The sequence below is a fragment of the Nelusetta ayraudi genome, unplaced genomic scaffold (assembly GCF_046127955.1).
Source record: "Nelusetta ayraudi isolate G7.1 ecotype Tasmania unplaced genomic scaffold, CSIRO-AGI_Nayr_v1 ptg000005l, whole genome shotgun sequence".
In the NCBI taxonomy this organism is placed as follows: Eukaryota; Metazoa; Chordata; class Actinopteri; order Tetraodontiformes; family Monacanthidae; genus Nelusetta; species Nelusetta ayraudi.
Window position 1 is genome coordinate 402847 of NW_027466055.1, and position 10798 is coordinate 413644.

A 10798-nucleotide genomic window follows, 5' to 3' on the forward strand; every position below is an offset into this window, starting at 1 on the left:
GTCTCAGTGTCTTCATGCTATACATGGAAGTGGCAGCCGAAGAATTGAGGATTGATTTAAAAAAAAAAAAAAACACCACTGGGGATACTGGGAGGGAATAATGCTGCTAATGGGTTCTTTAGTCCTTGGTGGGTGAAAACTGAACTGGGCCAATCATATTCCATTACAGATATTAGACAGGTAACACTCTTTAGCACATGAACGTGGAGATGCTGTATTCCAAATGCCAATGGACCTTGAATTTATTTAATTAACCCATAAAAATGTATCTGTGGTCAATCACTGAGCCCACTCGGAAAACTCCTGAATTCACTTCTGTTCCATGTGTTGAAAAATACAACACAGTTCTGGAAATCAGCCCCCTGTGATGTCACAAACGGTGCAATCTGACAACATGATCCCTGACCTCTCTAGCCAGCGATCTCCAGGCTCCACACACTTACAAAATAAAGGCTTTGTGTAGCGTTTCTGGTTGACTTTGACTTGAAGCTGAAGGTCAGAGGCTTGGATGGTGAGGAAGCTCCCCGAGTGGCTGGAGGAGGAGGAGACGCAGGCACCGAGCTTTGCTGACAACACGTCAGCGTGTTGGCATCGGCAGGCGTGCGCACGTGGACACGCTCGTCCAGCATCACACACACACACACACACACACACACACACACACACACACACACACACACACACACACACACACACACACACACACACACACACACACACACACACACACACACACACACACACACACGAGCCTGTCTGCGAGTCCTGTCAGGGTTGGCAGCATCTTACTGACAATGTACATGTATAAATACATATGCATGAGCGCGCACCATTCACCCCCGCCAACCCCCCCACCCCGACCCCCACAGCAGCCTGACGTGCACCGCCTCCCAGAGACACACGGGTGGAGGTGAGTCCTGAACATGGCAAAGTCGGGCGGTGGGTGAGGGGAGGGGAGGGGAGGGGAGGGGAGGGGAAGGGGGGGCTGCCCAGCTGCTCTCCCCTCACAAGTCCTCCATTCAGGCCAGAGGAGGAGGAAGAGGAGGAGGAGGAGGAGGAGGAGGAGGAGGAGGAGGCAAAAGCACAAGGATGGAAACACAAAGGACGAGGCGAGCACAATATGGCAGCGGCATTACTGGCGACTGCGACTTCAAATCTCTTGGAGAAAAGAGCCATTGAGAGGCTGCAGCACTGATAGCATGGGGTGGGGGGGTGGGGGGTGGGGTGGGTGTGGCTCAGTGAACTAGAAGAGAGGAGACACACACACAGATTATGGAAAGCGATGAACAAGAAAAGAATGAGAGAGTTAAAAGAAGAAGCACACAGGGGAGTAAACTACACGCAAGAAAGTAATCAGATTACAAATTCAGCTTTAAAAAGCTTGTCGTGGTAGCAGAATGAGCTGGAACGGCAGACCGGCGAAAGAAAGAAAAATCAGCGCCCGTTCCTTGGGTTTCCTCTCTTGCACCAGATTGTCTACCATGATAAAAGCATCAACATTTCAAAGCGTGGACCCACGTGACAGAGGGCAGCGATGTTCAGAGACAGATCAGTGCTGATGCTATCTTCACGTCATGTTGAGACGCTGGCATTTCATGCAGCTGTGTTGATTTGCTCTCGGTGGCAGAATGCAGCGCGATGCCGAGGCCCACAGTCGCCGGGAAGCGACTCTGCAGCCAGAGGGCGGAAAGTTGGACTTGTGCAAAACTGAGAGTTCATTTTCTCAACAATGTTGCTCAATTTACTGATCGGCTTCAGTCGCGGCCCAAACTGCTGCACCAAGTTCCTCAAAGCTTGAGTTTAAAGAGTGCAAAATGCAGTCGCACGGAGGAAAGTGGGAAAAGGCAGCGTACGATGTGTGGCGGTCAAACAGCTTTGGCGTCAACTCCTCTTCAGAAAGCACAACAATGAGTTGACCGCTTATTCGGCCGTCAGTCATAAAGCACGACCAGCAGCAGAAGCTGGCATTTAAACATCCTGTGAAGCTCGGTGCTCTCCCAATATCAACATTCTGCGTGAAGCTCGTGTTTCTAGGCAGATTACTGTCTGGTGGTCCTTAATATTAACAGCAGTCATCTGTCACTTCCAATGCCAACCATGAATAATAGAGACTCCACCCATCTATGCCAGCGCTCTGAATTATTCATTTCCCCGACCACAGACTTGCATTAGCTCACAGTGTGGGGTGCTTCCTGCTGCTTAGACGCAACCACACGTGGCTCTTCCTGGCAGCAGGTGACAGTCGGTTCATGACCGAACCGTGTGCACGTGAAGATGCGTGCACATGACGCACGGCAATCACTGGCTGCGTTTCCATTACAATTTTTCGCTAAATAAAAGTGATATTTCCAAAATTTCTACAAAGTACAATTGCGATTTGCAGGCGTTTCCATTGAATGTTTTTTTTTCTTTCTTTTTTACGTTTGTTTGCTGTCAAGAACGGTTGTTATATTTTTCTCTTTGATTACTAAATTATTACTAAATATTACGTCTCCTCCTCCATCCAAACATAACATTTTCACTGGTCAGTGAACTGGTCACGTGACCCCGTACATCACCATCCATCCATGGCACTTTTGTGATAGACTTCCTCATGGAGGTCTGAGAAACCCCCTCGTGAGAGCGGCAGAACCTTCTAGCCACTTTCTCATGGTTTCTCATCAGAACCTCTGCAGCCGTGTCGTTTGCCGACTAGAAATTAGAATTTTGGCCCAAACGTCAAAGGAGACTTGAGGTAAAAATTGTTACCACTGAATCAACCAAAAAGAACAACCAATCTAAACGTGCACTGCAGATACTAAAAATTTAAAGCAATCACATTCTGCAACGGCCACGTCTCTTCATATCTGACAATATCCACATAAGAATCCTGCTGGTTTCTGCCACCCAAGAGACGGCGTCAACTAGGTCATCAGCTTCTTTTCTTAGGCAGCTTTTTTTTTTTTTTTTTTTTTTTTAAAAGTAGCCTAATTAGCTGCAGTAGGTGCACGATAGAGGCAAGTCAGGGGATGCAGACTGCTGTTCTGCAGGTTGTCTTCCTGATGCGCGACAGCAGAGACGCAGAGCAGGCTGCGACTCTGTGCGAGTGAGTCACGGGCGCAGCACGGCCCCGTGTACCTTTTTTTTTTTTAAAAAAAATCACACCACATACATGCGGCACAGGAGGAAAACTGTCGCTCTTTGTCATTAGCTTTGTATCCGCGGCAAGACGTGCGCCCCCCGCTTGTGATCAAAGCCGAGAAACAACTGTGCTCCCCGCACGCAACACCGGCACACAACACACGCTTGCCAACTCGTCGCTGGAGTCTCGCGGGAACACAACAACAACAATATACCCCACAACATTAGCCGAGAGACAAGCCAGCAGATCGACTGCAAGCAGGGAAGAGAGCCTGCGTACAACTGTCAAGCACTCGTTAGACCAGGGGCGGGCAAACTGGTGGACCACGATGGCTTCGAAAATGTGACAGAGGAGCCGGAGCAGCAGCAGATGGATGGAGTGTTGTGGTGAGCAACCTCACAGGAGGAAAAATACATCATGGAATATGGACAAAACGTGCTTTATGTCTTTTGAAAATGAATAAAAGCAAAGTTAGAACAAAATCAGTGTCTCAGAAGCTCCACGGTGTGCAGCTCGAGAACCAAGTGACTCTCAGAGCGCTGAAAAAATGGATGAAATACGGCTATTTTCTGAATACTTACTATTAATATCATTTCTTCAAGCTCGGCGGGCCGGATTAAAAAGCTTTACACGTGGCCCCCGGCCTATAGTTTGCCCAGGCCTGCTTTAGACTAAAGCTGCTGTCCACCGAAGAGAAGGTGGTGATGCAATGTGCAGGTGGTGAGTCAGAGAATGAGCTTCACGAGTCCGTGTCCTCTGCTTCACACTGGCAATATCTGGCTCGGCTGAAGCCATCTCCTCACGGCTTGGTGTTTTATGAGGGATCCGTTTCCAGACAGGCGTTCTTCTGGAGCTGGTATGAGGGACATCAATACTTAAACATGGTGGGACCTGAAAAGCTGTGGATAAATCCGACGTGACAGCTATTACTCCTCAATGAATATTTCAGCTTTTATAAGCGAGACTCGCAAAAAATCTCTCAGTTTAAGTGGAAAGCTTTGTGTGCTATAGGTTTAACCCAACTGCTGGATGAGGTGGAAAAAAAATATAGGTAGATAAATATCATTTCTTATTATGAAATATCCTGAGACTCATCTGTGGTACTAGAGGAGGAGAAGATCTCTCACTGCTAACTTTCATACAAAGGTGGACGATGATGTAATCAATACTGAAGGTGTTATTTTGCAGACGGGCCGATGGCGTTCAATGTTCAGCGGTGTGTGTGACCTGACATTGTATATCGCTCTTCGATAGTGCAGACAGTGAGTTGTGAACTAGCTCAGCAACATGTCACACTAGCATGCTGTGTACGGAAGCCTGCGAGGGCATTGAGCGATACGCGGGAAATTCCATCGATTTTCAACCTTTATGAATCGATCCAGAATTGTAGATGATGAGAATCGCGATTCGCACATGAATCCCCCGCCCCCCTCCTCCACACACACACACACACACACACACACACACACACACACACACACACACACACACACACACACACACACCCTCTAAAACCAATCTGAAGTGGCAACAACAACTGTCGGCGTGTTAACCTCCAAACTGAAGTGTTTTAGATCAGTCGTTACAATTTCAGCTTGCTTCATGGATAAAGATGAAGATCACATCCACTTCTTCTTCTGCGTGCTCGCCGTCAAGGTCACTACTTGCTCACCTCAGCCATAGAAGATGGTTGCAATGCAGGGCGGCGAGGCTCAGTCTCATTTGTTAAAGACTGTATACTGTCGGGGGGGGGAGGGTCAACAATCGGTGCCTCAGTCCTCTGCAACATGCGCGGTGTGCGCAATATTGTGATGATCAATTTCGGCGCATCGTGCAGCCTGAATTCCATCCAGTTTTTCAACGCTAGAGGATTCATCCAGAACAGCAGCTCTTTGTAGGGGACGACCGATGTCATCAGCTGGTGGATTTCCACATTTGAGTTCAACGGGGCTTCGACTGAATCAGGAGAATTAAAAGAATCCCCGACCGCCACTTGAACAAATCTTCATAATCATGTTCTCTAGCTCATATGCTAACAGATATTTATTTGGGGGGGTGGGGGGGCTAAACCTACTTTAAGCGTATGCAGTGTTATCAAAACCTCCCAATATGCAATTTCCTTTGAAGCAAATACTTGAAATGCACCCAAATGCTCGGACCACCAAACACGGCTGAAATGGTAAACGTAGGAAGCTTCAGCGCTGCTGGACTCACTGAGCTGTGAAACTCTGGAGGCCGTGGGCGTGATGAAAGGCGAGGCATGTGTCTGTAGGCCTGTGGCTCTATTCACTGCACTACACCGTGCAGTTCGCCACCAGGCGCAGCGGCAGAAGCTTCCCGGCCCTGAAGAAGCCGCCTGGCGGGCCGACCGTTGCCAAGACGAGGAGGCCACACGCCGGCTTTCTGCGCAGGACGTCGACCACAATGCCTCCATTCTACTGGGCGGCGTGTTCTCCGAGGAAGAGGAGGAGGAGGAGGAGGGAGGGAAGTGACGAGGGTGTCTGTTACAGCTCGGCAGCTGATAAGCTCAGAATTTAAAGGGCGACTACGCTCCTGAAAACAAAACACTGAGCAGCAACAATATGTGTGGAGCCTGTTTTCAAACATATTTTTAGACTGTGCTCCTTCTTTGGAACAACTGGAACATGTGGCATTGGAGGCGACAGGAGTTTGAGAAAAAGAATCTGTCGATAACCATCTCCATTCAACAATGTCGACATGACGGAGTGCAGTTTCACCTGGAGCCTCCAGAAAAAGGGGCATAGACAGACTGGAGGTGCGATGGCCACATTTAGTGTGTGTCAACACATAATGAGACACAAGACTGTGCCACCACAGGTGGGCACCTGCTCGGTCCTTACACCAGTTTAAAAAGAGGAAGTGGTACAGGTGCAGAGCTCATTTGCCGCAAGTTTCGTTTTCCATCATCCCCCCTTCAAACAAAAGGTTGCACTCACTGCTTTGCATCTTGCCACACTATGCCAACAGCCAGCCAGCCAGTCAGTCAGTCAGTCAGTCAGCCAGCCAGTCATGTGGGAAAAGCTGTTGAATGCATTAATGTAGCCATCCTGTGTGTATGTGTGTGTGTGTGTGTGTGTGTGTGTGTGTGTGTGTGCCATCTGTGGTGTCCTGTTGCTCATGCGCGTCGGTGCACTGTTAAGCTCCACACCATCACCACCACTACAGAGGAGCGGGAAAAATCGTTCCACATCAGAATCACGATTTTTTTTTTTTTCCTGCGCGATAATTTGAATTAAGAATCGTTCGAATCTAGAATGGACTTTGCATTGAATCGTAACCTCAAGAATTGGAATGGAATCGGACCGTGAGACACCCAAAGATCCACAGTCCACCACAGCCACCCAGGGTGAGGCGGTCAACTGCCATTGCACTTGCTGATTAAAGAGACAGTGGACATTGTGGTACTCCAGGTTGGTCTTGGGCTCCAGACCACTTTTTAAAGGTCTCAGAGGCATTTTTACTCTGTCTGGTCTCGGTCTGGTTGGACTCAGGATTTTTCTTTTACCTAGACCAGTCAAGACTCAGCCAACACTGTAATGACACAATAATAACAGACAAGAAACCAGCTGCTGCTGTTTTCCCCTCTGTTGGTGACACCCAGCCACCTTAGTCCAAGTTCATTTATTTTTTAATTTAATGAAGCAAAGTTGTTTTGTTTTGAAAATGATTCAAAATAGTCGGCAACGCAGAAAAATGTTAAAGAAAATGATTAAAAGAAACCTTTCTGAAAAGATGTTGCCGTTCGATTTAGAATCAAAGTTGAATTTAAAAAAAATACATTTTTCTTCTGTTTTGTTGTTATTTTTCTTTGATATATAAAGTCTTGATAATGTCTTGGTCTCAAACCCCAAATGTCTCGGTCTGGTCTCGATCTCGACTCGTCTTGGTCTCGGTTGGGTCAGTCTTCCCTACAACACTACATTGTGCAGCAGAGGCTGGACGAGAAGCAGGATCCTAGAGGGGCGACATTGTGCCGAGGTCAGCGGGGTCTTGGCCGAGCTTCAGAGGTGCAGTGAGATGATCAGTGCGCAGACAGTGCAGCCATTACTTCCCCGCCGAGCACTGGGTCCAGCCCAGGGCTTAACATAAGACACAGCTCAGCTCCTCGCGGCTTTAAGGATGGAGTGGACAGCGATCCGTCCCTCTCAGCCCAACTCGTCGCTTAAGAAGGCAGACGGCCGACGCGTGGCTGGACTCGCAGATGGGTCCTGTCAGCTCTCATCCCTGTCACACAGCACCTTCATCCGACTGCCGCCACCGACTTGTCAGTCATTTGGTGAGAGGGAGCATTTGGCAGAGAGAGAGAGAGAAACAGAGAGACAGAGAGAGAGAGAGAGAGAAGTCCAATCTGTGAGACTTCCACTCACGTACAAGGTGGGCTGAGCTTTTAGACGCCAGCATCAGGGCACCGCAGCTGTGCAGGACACATTAACACACTGCGGGCTCACGGCCATTTTCAGACAAAACCGACTCGATTCCTTCCACTAACAGAATAATAAATAAAGCAGCCCTAACTAATCCGTCCAAAGACCCTTAAGACATTGTGTGGGAAATCAGCAAATTAGCCTCATCAGACAGCATATGGATTCCAAGCATGTTGCAGTCTGGTTCAACAAATCCCTCCGAGGAGAATGATTGCCAGCCCCCTCCATCCCCCAATCTTCAATCTGACCAATCTTGGTAAGAGACCCCCCCCCCCCACACACACACACACACACACACACACACACACACACACACACACTTCTCCCCTTCACTTCCCCAACAGAAATCCCAGAGCTGTTATTCTGCCTCATCAGTATTTTTGCACTCTGTGTAATCAGAGCAACAATAAAAACAGGTGGGCATGACAATGAGTCATAAACGTAATTGCTAAATACAAATCACAAGTTCCTGTTTAAAACGTGTCAGCTCAGATTCAATATTAAATCCAAAACACATTGCGTGATGACATGATTAGACTAAATTGTTGCTAAAAAAAAAAGGAAAAAAAAAAAAAACGACCCAAAATCAAAGTCACCCTCTTTTATGTTGTCATCGTACAGAGTGGGCTGATAGTGAGGCCCAACAAACTGTTGAACTCACGTTGCACACCATGAAATGAGTCAATAAGGTCATCCATGCACTGAATGATTTGCAGTTTGATCAAGCAATAAGACCCATCTGTTCACTTCACAGAAATGAGAAGGTCCATTACACTATTACTTGTTCCACTTTCACATAAAGTGACTCTTGGTATGTAGAACTGATATCGCAAAGATGAACAATACCACACTCGCTCACATCAGTTTTAGCAGAAGGATAAAGAAACCACCAAGAATAATCGGATTTATTTATTTGGTTATACGATTAATGAATGCTAATATTTGTGGAATGAATCAGTCATAAAATCAGCGTTGGGGAGCAGCAGTGAGGGATGCGTAACAACCAGAGAGAGAGGACGAGAAGGTGCGAAGAGATCAAATGATGGACTTGATCGGTCGCGTGCCCAACGGGCGCCTTAATGCAGTGTGAGAATATGATGTCAGGATTGACTTCTCACAAGGACCAAGATGCGAGCCAGCTGGAATACGACAAAGGGAGAAGACAGTCACTCTTGACTGAAAGTAAATGGGAGTTGCTGTTAAGTAACAATGCACTTCAGGCGTTGCATCGTTTTTGTCAGTCAAGCCACGGCTTGCACAGGTATGTACTCTTGAGTGTGAGGGAGGTACAACCAAGACAGGGGCCATGCTGCTGAAAGAACAGCCGCCTTTCTGTTCTTCTGAGTCATGAAAATTGCAAAGACACATTTTACAGTGTCAAAACATAGGTAATCTTATTTGCTGCTCTCCATCCATCACAGTGGTCAAAACACAGCCAAAAAAAGAAAAGAAAAGAAAAAGAAAATCAAGTTACTTGGGGTAAGACGAAGGAAGTCTGGAAGTCCAAAGGTGTGGAGATGTGTATTGTGGCTTAATATGACTTCTGACCAGCGCGATGAGAGCAGCAAGTTAAAAAAAAACAAAAAAACTATTCAATACCATAAAAAAGGTGTGTTTCCCAGATGGTCTGCTGCCACGATCACATTGCAAAGTCCTTTTTATACATGGTTTCCACAGCACCATAAATGGTGTGTAGTCCTGTGAACCCCAAGGTAAATGACAAAGCACATCATAAATGGAAGGCAGCATGAGAACAAAATCAGCGGAAAGATAGCGATCAGGGTTTCCTGTAAAAAGGGGCTGAACCTCAGCTTCAGCCCAGCGCCCTGGACGAGCGCGGAGGTGGCTATTATTGCTAGGTCCATTATCGGACAGAATCATGTTTCCTCAAACACAGGACAACACCTAAAGGCCCTCCTCCACCGGCACTGGTTCAACTGTGCTTCTTCATTCAATGACACACTCACGGTTCCGGAATCATTACATTCATTCACGCGGTATTTCGTAAAAGTTCATGTCGCAACCGCACACAACAATCCACAGTATGTATTCAAACGACGGTTGGATGACTTGTTGGGACTTGTAGTCAGTGCGTGGTCAAAAGAAATGAAGAAAAATCAAAATATCGTGACAGAAAACTGTGTTTATAGTTGTAGTTAAACGTCAGGACCATCCGACGTTAGTGGAGTCCAGCTGCTAAAGGTATATTATACGTAGAAGGCGACGAAGGGGGAGGTTCAACACAGCCAATGGCACATCATTTTCACCTAAGAAACGACATAACTGAGACATCCAACAAATAGAAGCACTCACACGTCTTGGAACGTGTGCCTAGTTTTGTGTACCCCTAACCATTTAACTCGACATGGCCTCACTGCCAGAGAACAGAGAAACCGCGATATGTGGCCACATCCGAAGAGACCTAGCATGATGTGTGTCCGATAATGGATCTCGGGACGTTCCACCGTGTTTGGCTAGCATGCTAGTGCTAACGCTGCCGAGCAGGTTCAACGTTAGCGAGACACAAACGAGACTCTTTTGGGGTTTCCCCCCCCCCCCCCTTAACGCACAAAAATCCAACGCTATCGTGGCGTTGAAAGCACTTTGAAGAGATTCACAAGGATCGCAGGGAAGCAAAACCATCTGCTGAGGAACCCCGGCGCTAAAGAAAGAAAAAAAAAACGTTGGGCTGCAGCGGTGTAGCAGCAAACACAACGGGACAAAAAATGTGAGTGGTCCGCTGAGGGGAACTACTCACCAGAAACAAGATCGCGCTGCAGTATCGAACCGACGAGGAAATTATCGATGAAGTCCCATCAGGATGAATCGTGCGGTCGCTGCGCATCCACGTTGACAGGCGGTAAAGTCAGACAATCCCAAACGTGGCTGCCCGTATCCTGCATATGTGTTGTGTTTGCCTATGTATGTATGGACGTGCGCGGGCGTGCGTGCGTGCGTGCATGTGCGTGTATGTGTGTGTGTGCGGCGGAGCTCTCCAAGGCCTGCTGCTGCTGCTGCTGCTGCTGCTCCTGCTGCTCCTGCTGCTGCTGCTGGAGGAAATGGTCTCCGCTCCGTTCAACAGTGTGCGCATGTGCAGCACTGAAGCGGAGCCACAGGGTGAGCAGCGTGCGAGCACACCCGTGTGGCCAACAGGTGTCAGTGTCAACTGATGGAGGACTTGTTACTTCACTCCTGCCACGTTTAGCGGCCGCAGAGCAGAAAAGCAGCAGAA

General features: G+C 47.8%; 1 protein-coding gene across 1 annotated transcript in view; it reads right to left on the reverse strand.

Annotated features, from left to right (window-relative positions):
• cskl (c-src tyrosine kinase-like) overlaps nucleotides 1-10618 on the reverse strand; it is a 32027-nt gene extending 21409 nt beyond the window's left edge. Inside the window, exon 1 of the mRNA XM_076047095.1 lies at nucleotides 10325-10618. The gene's annotated coding sequence lies outside the window, so the exon portion shown is untranslated. The remainder of the gene's footprint in view (nucleotides 1-10324) is intronic.
• Between the last annotated feature and the right edge of the window lie 180 nt (nucleotides 10619-10798).